Source organism: Cygnus atratus, chromosome 1 (assembly GCF_013377495.2).
Source record: "Cygnus atratus isolate AKBS03 ecotype Queensland, Australia chromosome 1, CAtr_DNAZoo_HiC_assembly, whole genome shotgun sequence".
NCBI classification, from domain to species: domain Eukaryota; kingdom Metazoa; phylum Chordata; class Aves; order Anseriformes; family Anatidae; genus Cygnus; species Cygnus atratus.
The window spans coordinates 11,171,312-11,194,011 of record NC_066362.1 but is presented as its reverse complement, the minus strand read 5'-3'; the positions used below and the strand labels follow the sequence as shown (position 1 = coordinate 11,194,011).

Sequence of the window (22,700 nt, the reverse complement as noted above, 5' to 3'; positions counted from 1 at the left end):
TCTGCATATCCCTGCTAAAAACGTATCATAAACTAGACTTTGCTCCTTACTACTGTAAATATTTAATCTCATTATATTTATACACTATTGTGCAGGATGCCTGGATCAGCTGCCTCTCTAGGGGACCTATTTCATGTATTTTGCATACTTCTATATTTTTCTTCCGCATGAATTTCTTGGGTCACTAGTGAATGCTGTGTCTGCCAACAAGTCAAATCCTGTAAAAATACCTCCTCCTTTCTCTGATTTTACTTGACCTTTTCTCTTAGCCTTCTCACAGATATGATAAGGGAGGGTGATAAGAGTGATCCACCTGGGCTCTTCCCAGAAAAGAAGTCCGAAAGCTAAGTTAAGTCACCTTAGCCTCATCAAAGAGAAAACAGATCACTGAGGAGCATGTGGGCATTCTTCAGAGGACCAAGTCAAGAAACGTTCTGTCATCCAAGGAACTGCATCAGATCATATCTGGTGATCATGCACTGACTCCATAGCAGAATCCAAGACTGGGCCTTCCTGCCTGCCTCCCCACAGACTCCCTCCAGCTATACCACTTGTACTTAGTGTATCCATCTCTGAGCGGATTGCAAAAGGGAAGGAATCTTCTTTAAAAGAGAGGCATGGACTTCTCGCTCTTCTCTCCCCACAGCTGTATCCAGGGGTGTGCTTGTAAACTCTTGTTGCTCCCCAGAAGACTGTGCAATGCCTCATTCTCCCACTGAGGTATGCTGTGCTTTCCATCCAATATCTGCAGCTTTACTGGGAAAGTGTTACCATTAATGTACAATAGCTTTTTTTTGTGTGTGTGTGTGTGTGTGTGTGTGTGTGTTGGAGAAGTTTTCTTTATGTTTTCATTTGGATTTATGCTTATGCAACCATACTGATTGCTCCAATCAATGCTAATCCATAATCTTTGCAATGCTGAATTCATCATGAGCAAATGTGTGCCAAAATGTACAAAATTTACTTGGACTATGTCACCTCCTTCACAGATGTTGGTAGGGTGATGTGAGGACAAGGAAAGGGTGCTGATATGTAATTTTCTATCTTATTCTAAAGCAGCTGACAAGATAGCAGAGGTTCTTCTGTCTCTTTTGAAATACCAGGCAGTTCAGATTTTCTCAGCAGTGTTCCGGGCATATTTTCTTTCTCATGGCCACGTCTCAGAAATCATAAGAACTGGAATGTGGCATATCTGTCACACATGCAATGTGTACTATCTGCTGCTAGCCTACTCTGAGCTACTTAGTGGCTCAAATGTACTATGGAAAGCGAAAAAAGCATAAACAACAACAAAACACTACAATTCATGTTTTATTACAAGAAGTATTTCATGGTATAACCTTAGGATTAAATCCTGAAGATTCTAAGTACTTTTATCAAGATGTTAAAGACCCAATATTTTCATTGGAATTCAAAATCTGAAGTCCTCTCTCAGCTCATTTTTAATAAATACCAGAAAAGGTCTCTCTGCCTTTCATCATCTTCAGTAGTGAGCTCAGTACCTCATTGGATTAAGACGTAATTCAAACTGTCTTGCTTTGTGCATTATTATTTAAGTGGAGGAAGCTACAACAAAAAATAATAGAAACAGCACTGAGACGTCTGTAAGTCATAACATGATGACAGAAAAGAAAATCCCTCACAATGGAATATAAAAAAATCATCTTTTCTTTTTGACCCAATAGCTTTCTAAACCTCATTCCTATTTGGCTTTTACATTTTTGCAGCAGTGGAAATACTCTCCAGCTCTCTTTTGTTCTCAATATTTGTTAATGATATGCTCATTTTCCTTAGCATTAAGTCTAAGTACAAGATGGCCTAATTTTGAAGAGATGCACTAACCAAAGGCTGTGAATGTTAACATGCAGAATTGTTGTTAGACCATATTACAGAGGATAACTAATGCTAAAGTACAGTAGTGCCCAAAGAAGAATTCTTAATTATGAAGAATAGATGGTAGAAAATAAATTAGTTGCTCTCCATCTAGGTTAAAGACAACTCATAGTATTTCAGTAGAGTAGCTAGATCTAAATCATTCCAGACTTACTGAGTGTCTGCAATGGTGATTTGTTTGTGTTGTTTAGAAAACTATTGCCAAGTCAGAGATCTGGATCTTATTATAATTATGTGCATGATATATACAATAAAAATAAAATAAAATAAGCTGATTGAAATCTTAACCAAAAACTAGAAGCAAAAAAATGTCCTCTTGATCACAGACATAACAAGAAATAACAAGCAACTCTTTGTGTAAGCAGTGTCTTTGAAAAATGACTTTTTATATTTATCATTACTATCGTAATGTAATGTATCGCTGTGAGTTGTTAATTTTTTTCTTAAGAAATTGCCTTTAAAAACAGTCACTGTTTTGACAAAGTCTTTCAGATATACCCTGTGCTTTCAAAGGATATTTTAGTTTTTTCCTTCAGGAGTGACAAAAAAAAGAAATAGTGTTGCTTCCACTTCTTATAGACGTTTCTTTATACAGTATGTAGTATAAACAGTTCTAGTACAGATGCATACTTGGTAAGACAACTAAAGTAACACATTTATAAAACATAGCCCAAAGTCACAGGTTTATCTAATAAATAAATACATAAAGTAAAAATGAGATTTAACAGAAATTGAGAGAGAACAATTTACAAAGAAAGTGTGGGAAAATAAATTTGATTAAGCTTTTTAAAAACCCCCTAATTGTTCTTGATTTGACCTTATTCCTCATAATTCTTGAGGTTGAAAAATTCTATTTTTTATTTTTAAGATTTTTCTTTAATGTTTGCAGATCTCTGTGGATAATGAATTATGTCCAATAGTAGACTAAGCTAAATTAATCCTTAATCTTTGCAATGCTGAATTCATCATGGACAAATAAGTGCCAAAATATAGAAAATGGAATCCCATTTTGCTTGAAACTATCATTGATAAATCTCGATACATTTTCTAGAAAATTTGGAAAGTTTATTTGTAAGTTACCCCTTCAACTTGATGAGAAAATTGGTCTGTCATTACTAGACATCAAATTGTTATATCAAACAACTTTTATCATCTTATGAACCAGTCCAATCACTAACTATTGACCCCATAATTCTCTTTTTAATTAATGCAAAGATGTGGATAATAAAATGATCAATGCCTGCAGTAAAACTCTTGTATCCAGCTATTGCACTGATTTTAATTGCCAGTTCCTGAAACCAAAAGCTGCACTGATGATAATTACTTTGTTGAGTTAGGCCCCCATGTAACATAAAGTTACATCTGCCTCTGAGATAAATAACAGAATCTTTTCTAAATGATTTCCAAACTTCATAGCTCAATCATCTCAGGTAGCATTTTTTGTCCAGTGGCACTTCCAAAAGGAAATGGAAAGCCAGCTACTTAGGGGATCTTTTAGTTCCCGAATTTTAGGTAAGAATAGATTTTCATTTTACCATTCAGAGTGAAAAAGAAACTATTCTCTATTTATCCACTCTGCCTTTGAAAACAAGTGCTTTTTCTTATCATCTGCAGGTGACTTTTGACTCTGCCAATCCTAATATTTCCATACAGATCTCTTTAGGGCTGAACTTAAAAAAACTTGATATGGTTTTCATTACAATTTTGTAGACTATACAACTTTTCTCAGCTGCAGGATTTTGTTGTTGTTGGTGGTGTTTTATTTATTTATTTATTTATTTTTAAATCTTTGTGAAACTTTAGTCAGAGAGAGATGGAATGACACATTAGTCGTAAGAGCATTTTTTTCCCAATAGTATTTTACCTAAAATAAATAAATAAATAAATAAATAGTGTTTGACTATGGTCACATTTTTGTTTTAAATGAATACTCTGACAAAGAAAGAATTACTGAATTGGTAATTTTAAAATTGACCAATTTAAATCCAGCTGACAAATACAAATCTAATTTGTATTACTGAGAAATTATAAATACTCATGCAGGAGAAATTAGCCCTTAGTTCTGTTGCTAAGTACAATTTTTGTTTTCTAAAATACTAATTTTGGTGTTGTAAGATAACATGATAAGTAATGCAAGGGACAACGAATAACAGTATGTGCATTTTAACACATTTGCTTTAATGATTCAAAGTTTTTCTTGCTTATTAACACTTTAAAATATCTCTTTGGCTCTTGAGAATTGGGATATCCTTGTTCCTCTTGGACCCTGCTCTTGGCTATTATTATTATTATTATTAGGCTGTGTGTCAGACTGCCTTTGCTCTCCTCTTGCCCACATCCACAAGGATGCTCATAGGTATCTCTCTCTTAAGAGTTGAAAGACTTTCGGGAATGTCTTGCAGTATTTCTGTAATCACTGTGCTTACCCTTTTCCTTCTCTGTTTTCTTATAGTTTAAAATTTTGCCTTGACCTGAGAGACACTGGGGGAGATCATTGTCTGCCACTAGGAGGAAAAAAATACTTTGTTGAAACAAAGGAAATTTCAGAGATGAGGATTAAGTTTGACCAACCATTTGTTGAAGCAAAGAAGAAAGATAGTTGGAAATTAAAAGAAATTTGACCAAGTAATTTGCACTTCATATAACATAGTTAAAGAATTAAGTGTTCTTAAGGCTAATTTAGTTAAGACTAAATATGCAGAGTCTAATGAAAATATGATAATACTAAGAAAAAGATGATAAAGGGTTTGCTTTAATCTTTCCAGTCACAAATGTCATGTAAGGTAAGTCTTATTTCCGTTCTCCTGCATGTGCATCATATATCTGCTTTCAAGAGAATTACTACACCTTTAGAAAAGCAAGTGATACCTAGCATGGGTTTGGCATTTCACTCAGGCAGGTTCTAGAAGGGATTACTGTTCGTGTGCGCTGCTGTTATAAGAACATAAGAAATGCAAAATATAAAATCAGACTGAAAACACAAAGACTGAAAACACTCCATATCATCTGTCTAAAATTCAAATAGAATCCAATACAATTCAAATTCTATCTTCCCGTGCATTTTTTTTTTTTTAATTCAGAATGATGTTTGACAATCTTTTGGACTCTGATAAAAAAAATAGGCTCTTCAAGTTACTTTCTGTCTTTCAGAAGCTGATCTTAATAAAATTTCTATACATTCACACTTACAAAAGTTAGCAGCATAGCTTTTACACAAGCCAAGCAAGAATGAATTAGTATGTTTTTCTTCCAAAGGTATGTTTTTGTTTGTCTTTCCCTTGGTTATAGAGATAACACTTTCTCTTTGAACTTTTTTAAATTGGGTGGAAAATTTAATTCAAATTCAAGAAGTTAACCTGAAATTCTTATAAATTTATATATAATCTGATTATTATAAATCCTGCCATTACTAGGAATAAAAATGAATTTGCAAAGACAAGACACACAAAGCTAAATTGTTAAGAGATTTTCCTTCCTACCTGAAAGAAATAAAATTGTACTGTTCATCTGGGAGAAAGACGGAGCCAAATACATATGCACATTGCTTTGCTTTCCTTTCTTTCCTGCCAAGTATTTCTCCTTCCTACAGCTGGCTAATCTAATGGAGGCTCAAGGCTGACACAGGACTCATACCCTGAAGGATTAACTGTAACATTTAGCACTAGCCCTGTGCTGGGGAAAGTACAGCTCCGTACCTCTCCTAAAGGCAAAATACTTACACAACTCTCTGTGTACTGTGTCATCACACCAGACAGATTTCACCCCCACGCCCTGAGAATATTCAGTTTCCCTTCCTTTTTTAGGCAGTGAATGCGTAAGAAGTAGGGTGAGCTTCTGGCCTGAGCCACTCCCTTTCTCTTTTAGGCTGTGCAGCTGTGCGTTTGCTTTTATGAACACGTGCAGATAGACTTGAACTTATTTTGTCTGTACTCCAGGGTATGTGGATGTGTGCCAGTTCCAATCTGTCAGCGAGTTGGCTATATTAGCATAGCACTGTACCAAACCTGCTGAGCTCTGCTGAGACTCTGCAGTTATCGCTGAAGTGCAATGACACATTCATGCATCTTCATAGCTTAGAGATTGGACAAGGGCTGGATCTGGCCAGATCAAAATCTTCATAGAGTGTGTATGGATGTACTGCCAGTCTTTGTCTACTACTTCATCACACAGTGGATAATATATGAAAAAATAATGGAAATAAGGGAAGGCCTCCTAAGCATACCTTCACTTCCTTCATGTTTAAACTTCAAGCATTAGGGGGTCAAGCTAACCGTAAAATGCCTATAAGAGAAATTAAGGACCATTTGTGTTCATTCAATAGATTATATATATATATATGTTTGAGTTCATTTGACATTACTTTAGTCTTTAATTGATAATAATTTACAATATACAAATATAATCAAATTCCTTTGGATTATTCAGGATGCGTCTCATGGATATAAAGGGGAAAATATACAAGAAATGCAAGTTATAGATGCCTAGAATTAAGATTTAAATAGAATACTTCGTTAATAGTTTTGTCATAAGATGATCAAATCAGATGATACGGGTTATTCAAGTATGCAATAGTTAACAAGAAGAATCTTTAATAGGAAAAATAAAAGTAACCAGATTCAAACAGGGGAAGAAAAAAAGATGCTCGAAAGTTTGCTTTCCAATAATTAAAAATACCCATGCAAAACTCAGGGATTTTTATGTAATGAAGTCTGAAGTACTGTCTGAAGGACAGTGCGATTGAGAGAAATATCAAAACAAAATGATTTTGTTTTTATTATGTAGATAGAGGGTGTCTTGAGTGAGCTTAACGTTTAGATTTAGAAGCTTGAATTTAGGTGTTGAATTTCTGTGAGTTACACATCCAAGCTCTTTGTATTCAATGTTCACTCAACATTGTCACCAAAGTCTAAAGATTCAGAAGACTGGGTATGGGTATGCATGTTATGGAGAACTAGATCACTTCCTAGACTTTACTGATCATATTGTTGGAGCCTCCATAAGCTCCATAATGGCAGTTTAGCTATTTAGTGCATATGTCAACAGCTATACTGGTAGTTGCCTACACTGTGGTATCTAATGCTGGAATTAAGCCTCTGACTTCTGAGATTAATAGAGCTCTAAAGAATGGATGTCAGACAAAAGCATACTGTTAGAAAGGGGGACTAATTGTACTGCAATTATATCAATAGCACTTGGGAGTGCCAGATAACAGTCAGATGATATCGTATTTAAAGATGTGGGTTAATATGGGGAAGAATGTATATTTGTATAAGATTCATGAAGTCATGCAGTTCTATACACTAAAATGTTAAGAAAAAAAAAATGCATCCTCTATGCATCATCCTAAATCAATTTGAGAGAATGATCTATTTTGATCCACAGTGCCAGCCAAAACCTAAGTAATTCCCCCAAATTATGATTTGGGACAGGAGAATAAGGCAAGTCTGTAAGGCTGCCAGTTAATTTTCCTCCTTCATTCTGAACAGGACATGCTCCAGAGCTACTCCAGTAGACAGCATAGATGAAACTGGACTAGAGCCCCCTTTATGCTATGTTTTTTCTATACTATCCCAGCAAGCTTCCATCCCTACATGTTTCAAGCAATCCATCTCTAAGGTCATTTCATGCACTTCTGACTGAAGAAATCACGTATATCATAATTATGTATTGAGAGAACAGGAGCTCTCTCTTGAGAACATATGGAGACAGAGATGAGTATCTCTCCAGTGCTGCATAGTGTGGTTTCACCAATGTGCTTTAAAGCAAAGTGCTAGTATGTTCACTAGCCGCTCTGCCTGAGTTAGCTTGGAGAATCAGGGACCACTGCCTGACAGACACATTTAGCACAGTAAGTACAGCAGTAATATATTTAAGATGGAGTTAAAAAAAAAAAAACACAACTTTTCATTCAGGTTACTCTTTTCTGGCTACCTGTACTTAGAAAGGGAACTCTGAACTTCAGAAGAACTTGATCCCTGAAATATCATTTGGCCCAGACAAGAAGTGATGTACTATGAAATATAGGTCCCAAGAGAATCTTTGGATGTCAAACATCTAAGAAGTAGCACATTGCAGCAACTGAATGTCAAATGAAGGCTGGAAACAGCATGTAGAAGTGTGAACACATGCGTGGATCTGTAAATACTATACTCCTTGAAAAATGTAATGCCATTAGTCCCAAAGCTCTTCAGTTCCCAAGTTTACAAACTGTTTTCTTCTGAGAAAAGTCAAGGCCAGATTTAGAAGTAAGGTGATGGAGTTAGTGCTTTGCATGCTTTCTCTTTTATAGTCTGGATATATCCAGCCATTCATCTACAACTCCTAGGTACTGATACTCCCCTACAAAAAATTTGAACAGGGATTTTCAGTCTTTCAGAAAAAAATCTCTTATCCTTTATGTTGTTGGCTTTCTTGAGCTGGTTCTTCTTATGCCTCTTATGTTCCACCTGTTTCAGTTTTATTAAAATACAAAACCAAGGAGAATTATTTGTTGATTTAAACATCTCTATGGTCCCTGAGAATGGATTCTCTTTCTTATTATTTCATAATTTGTACAGGATAAAACGTGTCAGAGGAATACATTAATAACACTGAATGACAGAATACCCATGATCTAGCAGTTATAACACTTTCCTGGAAGGTAGGAAATGTAGCTCAACACACAAAGGAAAAAATTAATCTGAGTCATCCTCATAGATGGAATGGAGATCCAAGTGAAATATTTATTTTAGCCCAAGCTTTTTCCTCCCCCCTCCATTTCAAACACACAAAAGTAATCCTTTTTCAGACTCAATTGTAAGGAAAGGAAAGTACTGTCTTTTCAGTTAAAAAAAAAAAAAAAAAAACACAATACAAAAAACAACAACAATGGTTGCACTAGACATCTGAAGTCATAGCCCTTATTGAGAGAAAATGGAAACATAAACATTGGTCAGTTTAGAATTAACACACCTAATAATTGGAATGGTTCATTTTTATACTTTCTCACAGTCTGCTGCAACTTCTTGATCCCAACCCCCCCATTACATAAGAAAGCTATTGTTCAATTGGAATAGTTTGAAAATTCCCCCAGGAGGGCAATGGGTGTCATCCTCACCTCAATAAGGTCAATGAAAATGTATCACCGAGGTCAGGTTTTATCCAGTTAAGACAGAATATTCAAAGTTAAGCTGTTTGAAACTATAGAGCTTGGCTGGAAATCGTTTATATATACACACATTCCAGAACAAAGTAGAGATTTCAAAACTGTCAATAAGTTAGTAGGCTCAGGTGTGCTTCAGCAACACAGAGACCAATGGTCTGGTGTCTGAGAGAGTAATGTAAATAACCTGAACAGGATTTATCTTAACAGCTGTTCCTTCCTATCATACACCTGAGCTAGTGACCTAAGGTTTGTTGGTAATCCTTAAAGAAGAATAGGAAACTATTAATTACCCCATAAAGTAAAAAACTAACGTAAGACAGATGATCTGTCCCCTTCCTATTTATTACTATTGACTACATAGAAAGAGTAACTAGAGATGTAGAAAATCATTACATACCTGCAAAGACACACAGGATGAAGGTCACTGTCCTTGACCTTGTCCCTGACTTTGTCCTTGTGTCCCATAGATATGTGAGGTTTTTAGAACTCTGTTGCTTATAGCTGAGCCAAAACTATCTCATGCATGTCTTTCTTCAGTCTGTTTTGCCAATTCTTTTCTTAGGGATTTTTCAGAAGCAGAGTTAAGCAAAATTATACATACATATATGTACACAAACACACACACATTTAAAGGAAATTAAGGACATTCCAGGCTTTTGTAAAGTTTCCCTGGTTTGGTTAGGAAATGCAAAAGGAAGGGGCATAGTTAGTACATGAATTCTTGTTTGTTTGTTTCTTTTCCAGATTCCTTACCATTCCTAATGAACTGGCATGCAGAATAGGAATGTCAGTTCAACACAGTATAGAGAGACAGTGACATATTTATCTGTAAGTGAGAAAACCCTAAGCTTCGTACCTTCATCAATTTTAATAAATGTGAGATTACAAGAAAGTCAATGCAACAGCAAAATGGAATGTTTCCTTAACAGGAAAAAAAAAAAAAAAGAAAAAAAAGGAAAAAAAATGTTTCTTTGTAGTTAGTACAATTCTTTCCATTATGATTGGTAGGAAACCAAACTTTGAAGTTTTTCAATTTTCAGAAAAAGAATCTTGAAGTTCAGATAGCTTTTAGTGCTTCATAAAAACTCCAAGGACCTTTTGTGTCTCCAAAAGCCTTTTAGAAATTTCCCAAGAGAGGACAGGACTGTGTCATGCAGTTTCTAAGACTTAGAAAGGATAACTATAATATACCTTCTGGCTAGCAATGAAGCAGATGAAAATCAAAACTAGAAATGACATGATTTTTTCAAAATGTAGTTTGGGTTTAGATTGGGCAAGTAATAAGCTAAATATCATTTTAAATTATTAAATTTTCATTACTATATTTATGCCGTTGAATTTCTAGTGACTATTTTTACTTTCAATTCATTGAGGATATTTATTGCATTTTTTTTTATTTTATTTTTTAATAATAACAGGTAAGTTATCTTGCATCAATAGTTCCCATGCAATTCAAGTTTAGGTCCTGATTTGAATCCAGACTTGAGGAGATACCACATGGCAGAATTCTGAAATTCTCCAGTAATTTCCTCTGTTTTGATCCCTGTGTTCATTTTGAACTTGAACAATAACATACAACAGCAACAAATCTCATAATAAGTTTTGCAAAACTGTATGTTGTAAAATCTAAAAGTGAGATCTAACCAGGAGCCCAGCTGGCTCTCACAGGCCCAACCCAGACCTTGGGGACTCCCTTACTACAAAAATTAGAGACTATAGCTGTGATGTTGTCTGCTGAAAACTATGATAAGTGACGAGCATGATGACAGTACTACTTGGTATAGTGAATCCAAGCTAGGCTGTGTCTCATAATCCAGTCTGAAAATGTTAATGTAAAATAATTTACTCCTGGGGATTTCTAAATCTCAGAAGCAGTTAATTAGGAACACCATTTGTGGCTTATATCTCCACGGTCTCCTGGACTATGAGTTTTATGTTAAATCTAAAATTACATATTACAAATTACATCTAAAATTACATCTAAAATAACATAAAAAATATGTTAAATGACTTGCCGAGGCGATCGGCTCCGGGGCAGGCGCGTTCTGCAGCGGAGCGGGGGATCGGGACAGGCAGGGCTTTTTTTCCGACATCGAGGCCGCTCGAGGGAGCCGCCAGGACGCGGCAGCCCTCGTGAGGGAGGCTGACGAGGCGGCTGATGAGGCGTAGGCGGAGCCAGCAGCGCCCCCTCCCCGGCTGTTCAAAAGCAGCCCCTAGGGAGCGCGGCGACTAGGGCGTGGCGCGTCAGAAGGGCGGGGCGCGTCAGTTCGTGCGGCAGTTCGCGCAGGCAGGGTAGAGAGCGCAGAACGTACCCCCCGCCCATAAGAACAACAACTTTAACGGCTGTCGACCGCTAACTAGGCTGCAATGGTCTACACCAGGCAGAGCGCTCTCTCTAGAAAGTCTGTAACCACGCAGACTGACCGCCTTATCAACAATGCGGCAGTTCAGGTCTCTGGTTGCAGGGAGTGTCTGAGCCTGTTGCTGCCATCTGAGAGAGGCAGAGGCACCGTGTGTGTGAGGTGCGAGCAGGTGGATGACCTGGTCCACCTGGTGGCAGAACTCAAAGAGGAGGTGGATAGGTTGAGGGCTATCAGGGAGTGTGAGCGGGAGATAGACTGGTGGAGCAGGATAGACTGGTGGAGCCCTGCAGGGCTTGAAGGAGAGGTACTGGGGTGAGACACCCCAAATGGGGGTGGACCCCCTGCCCTGTCGCTGTGGGGCAGAGGGAGGCGACCTAGGAGTTGAGGAGGAATGGAGACAGGTCCCTGCTCGACCTTGCAGGCAACGCACCCCCCCCCCCCCCCGCCCACCGGCCCTCCTTCCCAGGTGCCCTTACATAACAGATTTGAGGCCCTGGAGCTTGAGAGACCGGTGGGTGAGGATGAGGTAGAAAGTCTACCCAGGAGGATGCCTAGGGCAAGGAAGTTGACTCCACGCCTCAAGACTGCCTCCACCAAGAAAGACAGAAGGGTGATCGTTGTAGGTGACTCCCTTCTCAGGGGAACAGAGGGCCCTGTTTGTCGACCTGACCCTACCCGTAGGGAAGTCTGCTGCCTCCCTGGAGCCAGGGTCAGGGATGTTGCCAGAAAGCTTCCCAACCTGGTTCGCCCCTCTGACTACTACCCTCTTTTGATAGTCCAGGCTGGCAGTGATGATATTGAAGAGAGAAGCCTGAAGGCTATCAAACGGGACTTTAGGGGACTGGGACGTTTAGTGGATGGAGCGGGAGTACAGGTGGTGTTTTCATCTACTCCTACAGTGGCAGGGAGGGGTACCGAGAGGACATGGAAAGCCCACCTGATTAACACGTGGCTCAGAGGCTGGTGCCAACACAGAAATTTTGTTTTTTTTTTTGACCATGGGGCGTTTTGCCCCATGGGGCAAATGGCCCAACTGCAGTGCATCTACACTAATGCACGCAGCATGGATAACAAACAAGAGGAGCTGGAAGCCATCGTGCAGCAGGCAGGCTATGACTTGGTTGCCGTCACGGAAACGTGGTGGGACCACTCTCATGACTGGAGTGCTGCAATGCCTGGCTATAGGCTCTTCAGAAGGGACAGGCAACACAGAAGGGGTGGTGGTGTGGCTCTCTATATTAGAGAGCGTTTTGGTGTTGTGGAACTTGAGGCTGGGAATGATAAGGTTGAGTCTCTATGGGTTAGGATCAGAGGGAAGGCCAACAAGGCAAGCATCCCGGGGGGGTCTGTTATAGACCACCGAACCAGGATGAGGAGATAGATGAGGAGTTCTACAGGCAGCTGGCAGAAGCCACGAAATACTCAGCGCTTGTTCTCGTGGGGGACTTCAACTTCCCAGACATATCCTGGAAGCACAACACAGCCCAGAGAAAGCAGTCTAAGAGGTTTCTGGAGAGCGTGGAAGATAGCTTCCTGACGCAGCTGGTTGGAGAGCCTACCAAGGGAGGTGCCCCACTAGACCTTCTGTTCACAAACAGTGACGGACTGGTGGGAGATGTGGTGGTTGAGAGCTGTCTTGGGCAGAGTGACCACGAAATGGTAGAGTTCTCTATTCTTGGTGAAGTCAGGAAGAGGATCAGTAAAACCGTTGTATTGGACTTCCGGAGGGCTGACTTTGAGCTGTTCAGGACACTGGTTGGCAGAGTCCCTTGGGAGGAGGTTCTGAAGGGCAGAGGAGTCCAGGAAGGCTGGGCACTCTTCAAGAAGGAAATCTTAATGGCTCAGGGGCGGTCTGTTCCCACGTGCCCAAAGACGAGCCGGCATGGAAGAAGACCGGCCTGGCTGAACAGAGAGTTGTGGCTCGAGCTTAGGAGAAAAAGGAGGGTTTATAATCTTTGGAAAAGAGGGCAGGCTACTCAAGAGGACTATAAGGATGTTGCGAGGCTGTGCAGGGAGAAAATTAGAAAGGCCAAAGCTCATCTGGAGCTCAATCTGTCTACTGCCGTTATAGGTAACAAAAAATGTTTTTACAAATACATCAACACAAAAAGGAGGACTAAGGAGAATCTCCATCCTTTACTGGATGCGGGGGGAAACTTAGTTACAAGAGATGAGGAGAAGGCTGAGGTACTCAATGCCTTCTTTGCCTCAGTCTTTAGCGGCAAAACAAGTTGTTCTCTGGATACCCGGTACCCTGAGCTGGTGGAAGGGGATGGGGAGCAGGATGTGGCCCTCACTATCCACGAGGAAATGGTTGGCGACCTGCTACAGCACTTGGATGTAGGCAAGTCGATGGGGCCGGATGGGATCCACATGAGGGTACTGAGCAAACTGGTGGAGGAGCTAGCCAAGACGCTTTCCATCATTTATCGGCAGTCCTGGCTATCAGGAGAGGTCCCAGTCGACTGGCGGCTAGCAAACGTGACACCCATCTACAAGAAGGGCCGGAGGGTAGACCCGGGGAACTATAGGCCTGTTAGTTTGACCTCAGTGCCAGGGAAGCTCATGGAGCAGATTATCTTGAGTGTCGTCACGCAGCACTTGAAGGGCAACCAGGTGATCAGGCCCAGTCAGCATGGGTTTATGAAAGGTAGGTCCTGCTTGACGAACCTGATCTCCTTCTATGACCAAGTGACACGCTTGGTGGATGAGGGGAAGGCTGTGGATGTGGTCTACCTTGACTTCAGTAAGGCTTTTGACACCGTTTCCCACAACATTCTCCTCAAGAAACTGGCTGCTCATGGCTTGGACTGGCGTACGCTTTGTTGGGTTAAAAACTGGCTGGATGGCCGGACCCAAGGAGTTGTGGTGAATGGAGTCAAATCCAGTTGGAGGCCGGTCACTAGTGGAGTCTCCCAGGACTCAGTGCTGGGGCCGGTCCTCTTTAATATCTTTATCGATGACCTGGACGAGGGGATCGAGTGCACCCTCAGTAAGTTTGCAGATGACACCAAGTTAGGTGCGTGTGTCAATCTGCTTGAGGGCAGGAAGGCTCTGCAGGAGGATCTGGATAGGCTGGACCGATGGGCTGAGGTCAACTGTATGAAGTTCAACAAGGCCAAGTGCCGGGTCCTGCATCTGGGGCGCAACAACCCCAAGCAGCGCTACAGGCTGGGAGATGAGTGGTTGGAAAACTGCCTGGCCGAGAAGGACCTGGGAGTACTGGTTGATAGTCGGCTGAATATGAGCCAGCAGTGTGCTCAGGTGGCCAAGAAGGCCAACAGCATCCTGGCTTGTATAAGAAGCAGCGTGGCCAGCAGGTCTAGGGAAGTGATTGTCCCCCTGTACTCGGCTCTGGTGAGGCCACAACTCGATTACTGTGTTCAGTTTTGGGCCCCTCGCTACAAGAAGGACATGGAAGTGCTCGAGAGAGTCCAGAGAAGGGCAACAAAGCTGGTGTGGGGTCTGGAGAACAAGTCTTACGAGGAGCGGCTGAGGGAGCTGGGGTTGTTTAGCCTGGAGAAGAGGAGGCTCAGGGGAGACCTCATCGCTCTCTATAGGTACCTTAAAGAAGGCTGTAGCGAGGTGGGGGTTGGTCTATTCTCCCACGTGCCTGGTGACAGGACAAGGGGGAATGGGCTAAGGTTGTGCCAGGGGAGGTTTAGGTTGGATATTAGGAAGAACTTCTTTACTGAAAGGGTTGTTAGGCACTGGAATGGACTGCCCAGGGAAGTGGTTGAGTCGCCATTCCTGGAGGTCTTTAAAAGACGTTTAGATGTAGTCCTTAGTGATATGGTTTAGTGGAGGTTTTGTTAGTGTTAGGACAGAGGTTGGACTAGGTGGTCTTGGAGGTCTCTTCCAACCTAGACGATTCTGTGATTCTGTGAAATCACAGAATCATAATAGCAAATGCTTTAGGGGTGGAACAAAGAATCAAACCTTGAAGTCTGGGTTCAAGATTTTCAGTTTCTTTGTTGACTGCATAATTTCAGAAAATCTGCTTTACTCAAAGAGTTCAAGAATCAAGAACGATTTTTCCTTTTTCCATCAAATATAAGAATTTACTTGAATGGATATAATAAATTTACTAATATAAATAAAAGCTGCAGCAGATCCTCATTTTCAATGTAGATTCAAATACCAAACCATTAACGAACCAAACTCCTTTTTTTTTTTTTTAAGAAAAGTATCTTTATTCCAAATTCTTAGATTTTTGACTTCCAATAAAATTAATGAAAGGCATATGAAAATACAGTAAAGGAGAAGAGGATTCATGCTGAGCTGAATATAAAAGCAGTTGGGAAACCTATAAGCTCAATGCCAGACAAGAGATCTTCCAAATTCTGTCTGAGCAACCAGAGTTTGAGACAGATATGGGATTTCCAGACCTCAAAATCTGTATGTGTGCACCAGGGGATGATAGAATTAAGAAGGTGAAGAGAAGTAAAAGAATCTGTTGCTAAAGGGAAAAATATAGATCATTTTGTACTACTCAGTCTTTATTCAGAGGTTCATACAATACTGCAGGAACTACCTATAGATATGGCAGTGGAGGAGACTAACACAAGTTCTGTGTTATGCTTATATGAGACAAAACAACAGGGACCTTATATAAATAAATAAGTATTCATAATAACCAAAAGTCAGGATGTGCAGCTGCAGCAATAAATATTTGGCACAGCTCAGGAGGAGTAATAGGGTTTTCATTCATGTGTGTGTAATATAGAAACCCTATTTGAAACTTTGCTCAATCATGACCTCAGGCCGTAGGACCTCATCATGAGCAGAGTTCAACGGTTCAATGTTCTCAAGATTATATGGGATGTTATAGTAAAACAGCAGCTTTCTTCCAGCTTCTTGTATACAGACACTGATGTTTCACAGTGAGAATGATTTAGCAGATTTTCATTCACATACACAGCAGATTATTGTAAACCATGCAAGCACCTTTTGTCCATTTGAGAAACAAAAATGGGATACCAATACAAACTACACATCTCATGTTTTTTCCCTGTACAGAAAAGTGTGAAAGTAATACACTAATGGATTCTGTGTAGGCAAGAAGAGAGGAAAAGCAAATACTTTCCATAGCATCAGAGCTGTAAAAGTCCATTGCCTAGAAAGGTGGCTGGTTCACACAGCCAGAATATAGGCAAGCTGTGCTAGAGGCTTCTTTTTATGGTGTTAGGGAGTGGACATGCATACTATGTCTTTAAGAATGTAAGGGAAAAATAAAATGATGCCAATATGGTTGAAATAGTTTTGTACCCTGGAGTGTTTGAATTCAGAATTTCAAATGAGTTACTGGAATTTCTACATCTAATTCATACTGCATAACTAAAACATGCAGTTTCATGGGTCAGAGTACAGATAAGAGTGTTAAGCAATGAAAAGGGGAAATAAAATAAACACTAAAATTGAGATAATTTGTTTTTGTATAAGTTTGCTTAGGAAAAATAAATTCCATCTCTAGTCTGTGGTTTGACTTGTTTGTCAAACCTTCAATGACATTCTGAGTTCAAGCTACAACATTGTATTTGCAAACAGATAAACTTGTAATATAATATATGCTAAAGAAAGACAATATACCCAGGTCTTTTTCTCCTTTGCAAAAAGCATGTTTTCCTGATCAGCAGAAGAGTATTTATATCTTGTGTATTGTTCTGTACAACAGTAATGGCACTTTCCCACATAAGCATATATATTCATATATATATATATATGTATATATTTTGAATATGTATGTATATATATATACATATGCATATATATATATGCACACATATATTTGTATATATGTGTATATATGTATATATATATATGTATGTGAATATACACATGTATACATGCAGACATACATTTTATATATGTATATGCGCACACATATTTAAATGATATTTTGCTGTTTTTTTTTGTTTGTTTGTTTTTTGCATTTCCATAATGACAAATCTACTTCACAGTTTACACAGTTACTATATTTGGAAAAAACAGATTGCTGTAACTAACTGAATTAATTAGCTTTATTTATTATTTATTTATAAATCCAATCCTGTTTCCATTAATTTACTTGAATTTATGTGCGGCAGGAGTGGACACGAAGCTGTCATTGAAGGTCTAATGACACTGATGAAAAACAATTGCCACATTTATTATACAGTACCTTATTTCAAACAAGAAAGATAAACAGCTATAAATTTAGCATTACTAGTTATGGCTTTGGTTTAAATATTACTAACATGGTGTCTAATTTTCTGGATAATCTAAATGTTGGTAATATTTTTCAATATTTTGTGTTTGTTTACAGATTCAGAACTCTCCAAAATGGAAGGCAACTGGAGATAATGTGGTCCAGTTCCATACCTAAATCAAAGTCAATGCAGATTAGGTTGTTCAGGCCCATGTCCAGTTGAGTTTTGGATCTCCTCAAGGATGGGAAAATCACAACCCCTCTGAGAAGGCTTTGACTACCCTCACAGCCCCAAAGATTTTATTTAATACAGAAATTGAACTTCCTGTATTTCAATCTGTAGGACTTGCTAGGGGAGCAAGGATTTCGGTTAAATTGTGACAGAGAAAGATGCCGCCTTATAGAAAAGCAGCAAATGCTCTATGTAGTTTAAGAAAAGGAAATACGTTATATTTATTCAAGATTAAAAAAAAAATATCTTTACTCTCAGTGTTTGTTTGTTTGCTTTTAAACAACAGGCAATGGGAGAATGCAACATACCTTCAAAAAAGATAGATCAACCTGATATTATTTGACATTTTCTTAATTAACTGGTTTTCTAAGTTCAGCAAATGCAGCAGACATGATCTGTCTGGACTTCTGTAAAATATTTTGTGTGGTTCTGCATGAAAATTTTGGGGCAAAACTAGATAAAGTGGGAATTTATGCAAAATCTTTTCATGAAGTGAAGTGACCAATAACAATGTGATGAAATGACCTACCTATACATGCATCTATAATTTTAAATGATTTGTCCTGAGACTGATCTAACAATATTTTCGTTAGTAACATTGGCATGAGATCAAGCATATGTTTAAAGAAATCTGATGACAACTTTGTTAGATGTCATCACAGAGAAAGGTCATGATATCCAGAAAGAACCAAAACTGAATTTGGGGGATTGATGATAAGTGGGATAATAATAAATTGAAATTCAAATTAGAATGTTAAGAATTAGATAAGAGTGTGATCCCATCATATATCTGATCAGGTATTCCTAGTAGAAAGAAGGTAACTTTAAGGCAATATGATCATGGCTTCTGTGACCTCATTTGCAATCTATGAAAAGGCAATTACCTATATCCAAGAACAACTGAAGAAAGAGCAGCTGAGATAATTTGCAGAATGGATATCTCATTCCATGAGGTGAATAAAAGAGCCTAGCTTGTTTAGCAATAAAAAGTGAAGATGGACATGAATCGGCATGTCATTACTAAGCAAATTGGATTACTTGAATTAACTAAAAGGTATTAAATACTAGGCCAATCAATGCAAATAGGTAAATAACAAAAAATAAAAATAGATTACTATAATCTATAAATGAATTCAAATAACATGGAAAGCAAAAAGTTTCTACTTAATTAAAAAGACGCTTTGGAATATCCAGTCAATAGAAAAATTAGGATTATAAATGATTTTAGTATGGGGCTGGACAAAACTATTAAGGGAATTATTTGATACGGTTAAAAGTAGTAACAGTAGACTGAATGTCTACTGAATGCTGCCTTTGGTCTGTTTCTCAAAATTTATGTCTAACAGTTGTCTATGCTGTAATTGTTGGAGATGGGCATGGTGGTTTTACTCAACTGGGCAGCTGAGCTCCACCACAACTGCTCTCTCACTCCCCCTACTGAAAGGGAAAGGTGGAGAAAATACAATGAAAAGGGCTCAAGGCTTGAGATAAGGACAGGGAGATCACACAACAATTATCATCATGGGTAAAACAGAGTAGCATAGGGGGATTAAATTAATTTATTGCCTATTACTAATAGATCAGAGCAATGAGAAACTAAAAGCAAACAAAAAACATCTTCCCCCCATCCACCCTCTTTGACGTTCTTCCCCTGAGAGGCTCAGGCTAACAGGGAATGGAGGCTGTGGTCAGTCCCTAACACTTTGTCTCTGCCACACCTTCACAGTCATTCTCTGCTTCTGCTACACATGGGGTCCCTCCCACGGGATGCCGTCCTTCCTGAACTGATGCTGTGGGGGCTGCCCACAGGCAGCAGCTCTTCAAGAACTGCTCCAACATGGGTCCTTGCCACGGAGTCCATCTGTCAGGAGCAAACTGCTCCAGCACGGCAGCCCCATGGGCAGCAGCTCCCCCCAGACCCCGTGCTCCTGCATGGGCTCCTCTCCACGGGCTGCAGCTCCGGCCCAGGGCCTGCTCCTGCAGGGGCTCCTCCATGGGCTGCAGCATGGAGATCTGCTCCATGTGGGAACAATGGGCTGCAGGGGGACAGTCTGCTCCACCAGGGGCCTCTCCACAGGCCACAGGGGAACTTCTGCTCCATACCTGGAGCATCTCTTGCCATTCTTCTGCACTGACCTTGGTGTCTGCAGGGCTGGTTCTCACTCTTCTCTCTCCCAGCTGCTGTTGTGAAGCAGTTTTTTTTTTTTTCTTTTTTCCCCTTAAATATGCACTCACAAAGATGTAAACAACATTGCTTATTGGCTTTGCTCTGAGCAGCAGCAGGTCCCTTTGGAGCCAGCTGAAACTGGCCCTTATCTAACATGGTGCAGCTTCTCAACTCTTCTCACAGAGGCCACCCTGGCAGCCACCCACTACCAAAACCTTGCCATGTAAACCAATAGAATACAATGGGTAAATCTTGAAAAGTCTTGGTTAGCTATACCTGTTGTATCGTCACAAAGGATGGATTGTTTCAAACTTCTTGAACTTCTACCTTCTGACTGAGATGGAAGTAAAGCAAGAGCAGCTGTTCAAAACAGTTATTCTACTTAGAACAGAATAAACAGAATAAATCAATGAGAGGGGATCCAGTAAATAATACTTTTTGTGACAGTTATTTTTCAGATTTGTTCTTGTATACATCAAAACAAACTTCCATTTTAAAATAAGCTAATAGGTACCTTTTTTTTAAAAAAAAAAAAAAGTTTGTTCTGTGGCTTTACTTATTTTATAACCAGATCCATCCACGTTGTTAAAAACTTGTCATAGTTCAGCAGCATAATTGACTTAGGAATTACATCCTAAGGTAATGTGAGATAAGGTAGTATATTCCTCTGTTTTGAAGTACTTGGTGCTCAATAGTGCTAAACTGCTGTTATTAAATTTACTGTTTGCCAGAATGTATTAGGGATAAAATACATTGATATCATTCTTATATTCTGGCTTCACTGAAATGATTTTTTATTTTGATTTTGATTTTTTTTTAGTTCAAGTGTTGTAACTATATGATTTAGATTAGCCCCACTGCTGTTTTTCAGCACCAGGAAGCATTCAATAATTAACTTTCCAGAACCAATACATTCATGATTTAACTGTTATTCTCCACCTGAGAAATCACAAAACAGAAGGTTTTGGTGGCTTATGTTTATTTTTATTCAAATCCCTTTCATCTAAAAGTTGAACTTCAAATCTTGTGAGAACAGGAGATTTCTAAGAGTGTTCCTCAATCCTGTTTGGAAATGATTCACAAATATCATTTTTGTTTGTTTGTTATTTCACAACTTTCAGTTCTCTTCCTGTGTCAGAACTTGATAATGCATACCAAAGGCAGAAATGATAAAAGCTCAGAGACTTTTATGGAAGTGAAATTCCTGTTTTAGACAGCTGAGGTTTTTTGTCTGAGTTTGAGGCAATAGTTTTAACACTGTATTAGGTGGAAATTAATGTGAGAGTCCGATGGCTCTATTCAGACTGTTGAAGGATGTTGGACATGCAGATATGCTCTGCTTCAGTTTCACTTCATTTAAATGGAACAAAGTGGTACCTTCTTTGTAAAAAAAATAATAAAAAAAATCTATATCTATTGGTCAACAAGACTAGAGATGAAAGGAATATTTGATGAATTATTTTTCTTATGATTATAATTACTGTAAATATTATCGCACTTTCAATTACACTGGAGAATAGTCTTAGGAATCATCGAATAAACTTAATTACTGCTAAAATTTTATCCTAGTGCATATTCAGTTCTATTAGATTCCTCTGAAATTTCCCATCAGTGGTGATGTGTTTTAGCATATGTTTTCCCAAAGAGATTTTTCATAAACTGTATTCATTTTTATATTACTGATTAATGTGTTTGGTATGTTCGCATTAATTACTAGTTAAACTGCAATTTGTATCGGAACCACAATTGTTTACACTAGAATTCATTCCCATACTGTTTATTTCCTTATATCATAATTATAAAATCTAATGAGTATTTTATTAAGGGAAGGTGTTCCCTCCCAAAGACTGAGGCCAAACACCTCAGCTTATTTCTGAACAAGGCTCTACTGTTTGACTACTAGCTTTATATCTGATATAATGGGCTATAACTATGGTACCTGACATACATCATGTTAACTTGTACGTGTAGCTTTTTTAATTAAATATATGCAGCTTGACAAACCTAGAGGCCTTCCCACATAAAGTAGTTTCAAAACAAGAAATCATTATTGTCTGTCTTCCATCTGTAGCTGTACAAAACTCTCAAGCCACAAAGGTTTCAATGCCACCATTTACTACGAGTCACTGAGATATAAAAAAAATTATTAAAGTGAGTGAACATGTCATTTAACAGAACAACAGAAAGGCAGTCTGTCTCCATCCTCAGACAAGAAGAAAAGACTCTTTTATTTTAAAAGAAATGCAAGGCATTAGACATCAGTTCCTACTTACTATAGCTGTAGCTCTAAAATATCACTTAGGGTTCACACAGTGTTGAAAGGTAGGCTTTCTAAATAGTTTCAGTGGCAAACTCTTAGGTCAAGGCCTAGAGTAATTGCTCAAGCAGCACAAGTAGTACATACAGATATTGAAACTAGCACCTATTCCCAGCAAGGAAATTCAAAATAACAAATTTGGTTAAGAGGAAAGCATCTCTGAAGGTTACTTACTGAGCTAGTCGTACTTTACCACACATGACACAGAATTGTTTCTGGACTTCCTCTTCCACTTTTTGTTAAACATCTTTTCTCCTGCACAGTTTCATGTGTGAAGTCTATTTCACATTAAAAAGATATGAGGAAAAATAGAAACAGTTTGACGATCAGGTAGTGGTCCATAGATGTCGTTCCCTGCAAATAAATTGCCAGGATGCAAAGGTTGTTTTGGCTTTCT

At 38.9% G+C, this 22,700-nt stretch overlaps 1 long non-coding RNA gene across 1 annotated transcript; it reads left to right on the top strand.

The window, feature by feature from the left end:
* The first annotated feature begins 278 nt into the window (after positions 1 to 278).
* Positions 279 to 17,933, top strand: LOC118249474 (uncharacterized). The gene is made up of 3 exons (XR_004779100.1): positions 279 to 720; positions 4,346 to 4,518; positions 17,705 to 17,933. It is a non-coding gene; the product is annotated as an uncharacterized LOC118249474 (long non-coding RNA).
* Positions 17,934 to 22,700: the final 4,767 nt, after the last annotated feature.